Raw genomic sequence first — 5,643 nt, 5'->3', positions numbered from 1 at the left:
AGTAAAAGAACTTGTGTCGCTTAAGTTTCGTCGGAACGAAGTTACGGAAAATTAATTAACAAACGGAGACGTAACATACCCAAACCTTACTGTAACTACTAGCAAAGAGGCTTCTCCAAAATTCGCGGAGTTTCCTGATAATTCGAGAAATTCAGTCACGCATGCACCAACAGTCACGTGACTTTCGCTGTCGTAACAATATATTCAAAACAAATCAAGCTATGTACAAAAATTCTTTTCACTATGGATATCACAGTTGTACCTCTAACTCTTAATAATTCTCTTTTCTTGTCAGAAATCCACTTAGGCTGATTCACTTACATTAGAATCCAATTGACAAGACGAATTATTTTTTACTACTCTTATCACAATAATATCAGTGAATAATTCACTTAAGCTACCCTGTGGGTTACCACAGTTATATCCTGAACTTCAAAGAATTGTCTCCTTTTCATCAAAGTCCACACAGACAGGCTCAATTACTTTAGAATACCCTTTGACTAGACAAATTATTCTCCTTATCACTATTAAACTGTGAAACTCACTTTAAAATATCGCCCATTACAGTTGCTCACTCACAAACCCTCTAACTTCATGTTTTCTTTCACTAACTAATTTTCTGACTGAACTACACTGGACTTGTGCTTGCTTGGTCACCTATATTTATTGAGTGTTCACTGAGGCCTCAAACTTTCACTAAATTACGCGAGCAGCACTATAATGTAACAATACTAACTTAAGGTACTGAGAAAAATACCAAAGAGTCGAATAACTTGGCATCAACAATACTACAACAATTGAACCACACACACACACAATGTACTGTTACGTCTCCGTTTGTTAATTGGTATTAACTTGTGTCGCTTAAGTTTCGTCGGAACGAAGTTACGGCTTTACTTAATAAAAACTGGTTTATTCTTTCCGAATACAACTTTACCGATACACTCAACTTCAACAATCGCGCTAAACAAACGCTATAACAACGAACGTGCTCAATAATACTTCTGACTGCAGATCAATTACTCACTGTCTACACACACATTACATTCCCCCTCTTATATATACCAGCCTACCCTATCTAGTAAATACTAGAGCATTCATGAAAGAACAAGATAGTTCTAGAAACTAGAGGGTGCCACAGTAGTCATGTGACTCGCTGACGCAACAATATTAAATAGAATGTAAATAGAAGGAGAAACTTCCGAAATTATTGTGTGATTTCAGATTGAAAAATTACGTATGTGAATAACAACGTACGTTAAGTTTTTAAGCACACTGTGCCCAATTGAAAATAATCCAATGAAACTGCAAATAATTCATATCTAATCATTAAATTATATATTTCATAAACATGACAAAATATATTCCTTCACTTAGAATGATATTGTACAGTATCAGTATAGGTGTAATTAAGTCTTAAAGGACTTTGAGACAAAACTTTTGTCTTCTTTTAAAACTATTTACGTGTTTCAGAATATTTTTACATTATTGCCAATATTCAACATTTCAAATACCCATTGTGAGCTTCCCAGTGGCTCAGCGGTAAGTCTGCAGGCTTATAACGCTAAAAACCGGTTTTCGATGCCCGCGGGTGGCAGGGCGCAGATATCCAATTGTGTAGCTATGAGCTTAACAACAAACAAAACCACTTTGAACGACATCTTCGTCGGCCTAGCCCTTGGGCAGCTCCCTACCTATTGACACGCCACTGAAGGCTAGGAGGAAAAATGTGAGTTCAATGATCTAACAACGTAGCTGTAGCTTGGAGATAGGACACACGTGATAAGTCATAGTTACGTAAATTAAAAAGAACTTTATAATCAATTATAATTTATAGCAAGAAAGGTGAGGCACATTGTGGGCAGTGTTTTTTGTTTATCCATTTTTATGTTCCTTTTGTGGATATAAATATAAGTACATATTATGTTATCCAAGTTCAAATGAAATATGTTGTCAGGGAAATTAAGAATCTTACGGCTAAGCTACGCTAGATACTGTAGAGTAGTAAAAATGGAAAAGATGCGACCTTGTCTTGGTCACTTTTTTAATAACTTTTACTGATACTCTATATCACTCCTACAGTAGTTTACCGTGACAGTGACGTACATGTATTTGATGTAGCTTACCGAATATTTTGTTTTACAGTGATTTACTAATATTCTAAAAGTTTTTTTTTTTAAACTCGCTTTCAAAATCAAATTTCGAAGTAAAATTTTCCTTGAGAGTCTACTAAGCATGAGAAATCGTGAATATGGATAAACTGGCATACAACAAAAAATAAAATTCAACTACATAGGCTGTACCAGCTTTTCATGGAAAAGGGGGCTGGTATAGTACTTAAGTCTTTGTTGTTGAAACTTACAGTCAGAGAAAAACTTTAGAAACATATAACTACTTTGAGGGAGTACTTAAAACTTTATTTTTTATTCTAGTTGCGCTTTATTTTTACAATTTGCAAACTATACTTTATAAATAAATATCTTTTTCAAGTTATTGTCAAGGTGGTGATAATGTTTGAACATATAACTTAAAAAAGTGTAGCAGGGTAAGGTGGCTAATTAGTTAAGTACTATTAATTATTAATCTACATTTTGAAAACAAAAAATTAGGAGAACAATAACAACAAAAACTTTTAAATATGATTAATTTCCATAAAATAAAATATGTTTACGACTATTCAATAATAATGTTTGTAATTTATGTGACTATATTTAAATTTCTATACCATAAATTTGAAATTTTAGTAATTTCAATGTTATTTTTTGATAATTCCTGGAAATTCAGTGTGCTGTTACTTAGAGCTGTCCCCTAGTTGGATAGTGGTAACTGTATAGACTTATGATACTAAAATCCAGGGTTTGATTCCTCTCAGTTGACACAGCAGATAGCCCAATGTGGCTTTCCTCTAAAACAATTACTTAGAGCTGTTTTAATGAGTAAGCTGTGTGTATCTATAAACATATAAAATTTTATTGATATTGCATGAGAAGCATACCTAAAAATAGGATTTAACTTGCATACTTGTTGAAGATGGTTTTCTTGTGTAATCACCTTGTTTGGGTTTGTGTTCTAAAACAATTTTATTAGCAGAAGGTACATATTTAGTTATACATTTTCATAAATCCTTTATTATTTAACAAGATTCTTGACAAGGAATAATTTAGCTATAGGCTTATGATATTGTCTAATATAGTAAATTGAAGATTTGCTTCACTTTTGATAGAAATAGAGGGTAATGGTAAAGTTTGGTAATAAGGTATGTAAATCTGGCGTAGTTTTATACTTCAAAGCTGTATAATTTATGCCAACCATGCTTGTCAGACATGTTACATCTTGCTTAAAAACCAAAGTAAGATGATAATTGTAAGCAGGAAATTAAATTAAGTTTGTAGATTTATAATTTATCTACTATGAGGCTGCTTTTTGATGTATTTGGGGCAAAGAAATATCAACCCACAATAAAGATGCCATTGAGAAAAAAATACATCATCTAATAATTAATTGTTGTTGTTTTTTGTCGTTAACCACATAATAAACATTAAACATGTGTTATGTTGTCTGTATTTCTTAAAATTACTCTAAAGTTAGTTATCTTTAAGCACATGTATGCAGTTATTCAAGTTTGAAAAAAAAAATTATTAGTATGTAATCCAAGTGTTGAAAGAAGTTAAGTGGTTAGGTAGGTTGGCTTTAAAGAAGCTTTGAAATATGGACTGATAGCATAAAAAGTAGATATTTTAAAATTTAATAAAAATATAAATCTTTGTAATTTAGATACAAACCTGTTTATTAACTGAACTAATTCTCTGATATATTTAATTCATTAATGTATAATATATCATACTTATACATTTGTATCTTCATGTACCTTTATTATAATATCTGCATTTATATCCTTTAAAAATACATGTGGTAGAGGTTAATAAAATAAAATGGTCATTTGATGAACACTTACGAGAAAATTCACAAGTGAATTGGAGTAGAGAAATGTATATATTTAATGTATATATTAGCAAGACTCCTAAGTGTTGCATGTTTATCTACACAGAAGTACTTTTAAAATGTTTCATTTAGTAAACATGACCTATAAAGTAATATAGTTAATAAGTGCTTTGTGCCAGCAGTTTGTTTAAATATTTTAGTTAATGATATTTATTCTTAAGTTATAAGTGTATAGTCTGTCTCTCTCATCTTGAAAACTATACATGTATATTATTTTGTTTTTCATCAGTATATATTGCATAAATGTGAACAGAAACCACTTGACTTCATAATAACTGTTCAGCTGCCCTGTTAATAGGAGCTTATTCATGCCACAGTAAAATTTATATGTCAACTACATTTGTATTAATGCATTTTTTATTTTAGTACTTGGAACTTTTTATTTTTTCTTAAGTCTACAACAAGTGTTCATAATGGAAAAATCTGTTTATTGTACAGATACACTTTTACTGATTGTTCAGACACATTTTATTAAAGGCTAATTTTTAGAAGTTCAAAAAATAATAATTGTTTCCCCTACATACATCCTATAATAATTTAGTTTGTAACTTCTTTGTATGTTTATGCTGCTAAATCTTTCCATAGTTATAGGGCTAGCAGGATGAAACATGACAGGTAATCTTGGAGTTGTCTGGGGGATGCCCTTTTCTATATGGTATAATTATCATACCAAGGTTGGCTAAAATTTTCCTGTAAGGTCATCCAGGTCCATGAATAGGTTTTCAGGGTTGTTGAACCTGGATCTGGCACAGGTTTTGCACCCCCTCCCTCCATCATGGATCCCAGTGGTTCCATGTTTGAAACTATGATCGTATCTCCCTCCCCTTTCACAAGCCAGCTGAACCAAACTTGTCACACATGCTCGGGTACCATGGGTTGGTATCCTAACAGGGTTTTGTTTTGGTTATGAACCCTCCTTTCCTTAGAGTAGCTATAGAAATAATTGGGGGTAATGCAGGAGCTTAATCAGTATATTAGGGCCTCTGTGAATCATGTGTGTGTGGGGGGGGGGACTTTGAATCCCACAGTAGAGCGTGGGTATTTTATGCTAGTGTTAACAATAATTATAAGGCTCAATTACAAGTTGATGTGAAATATCTTAAAATGTATAGAAAGTACATATGTAAAGAATAAATACAATTGTAAAATGTTTGTTTAATAGAGTAATGAACCATTTTAAACAACTTTGATTCATTAATCAAGGTGTTTGTTTAAAACTGCTGAAGTTTAATGCTGAATTTAAAATGTTTGTATTTATATTTACGTTGAGAAAATAATTTACTTTTAAGTATGAAAATACCATGAATGTTTAATATTTTGGCAATAAAATGTCTTTATTACTTGTTTAAAATTTTTAATTACAGTACAACCTAAACAAAATTTTATAACAAGTCGTTTTCTTATGATAATTATTATTGGTATTAAAGTATTGTTACGACAGCGGTGGTCACACATGATAAGTGTCTAGAAGGTTCATGAAGAGGCGAGTGCATTCTAGATGCCCTCTATTCTTGTATATAAGCATGGCAAATAAAGCAAGATAATTAATTGGATAGCAGACTGAGAGATAGGGAGACAGATAATTGAGTCAAGTCGTAAGTAAAGTGCGTGAATCGTTGTGAATTATAGCATGTGTTTAAG

General features: G+C 31.8%; 1 protein-coding gene across 3 annotated transcripts in view; it reads left to right on the top strand.

Annotated features, from left to right (window-relative positions):
* The first annotated feature begins 1,585 nt into the window (after window positions 1-1,585).
* Window positions 1,586-5,643, top strand: part of LOC106459500 (glucosamine-6-phosphate isomerase 1) — a 28,561-nt gene continuing 24,503 nt past the window's right edge. Inside the window, exon 1 of one of the 3 annotated variants that reach the window (XM_013919127.2) lies at window positions 1,586-1,729. The gene's annotated coding sequence lies outside the window, so the exon portion shown is untranslated. Of the gene's footprint in view, window positions 1,846-2,821; window positions 2,937-5,643 lie in introns of those variants that run through there. The other 2 variants (XM_013919126.2, XM_022386000.1) reach the window with 2 other exon arrangements.

This window comes from Limulus polyphemus, unplaced genomic scaffold (assembly GCF_000517525.1).
Source record: "Limulus polyphemus unplaced genomic scaffold, Limulus_polyphemus-2.1.2 Scaffold618, whole genome shotgun sequence".
NCBI lineage: Eukaryota > Metazoa > Arthropoda > Merostomata > Xiphosura > Limulidae > Limulus > Limulus polyphemus.
The sequence above is the reverse complement of the archived record's forward strand: the minus strand, read 5'-3'. Positions and strand labels throughout refer to the sequence as shown.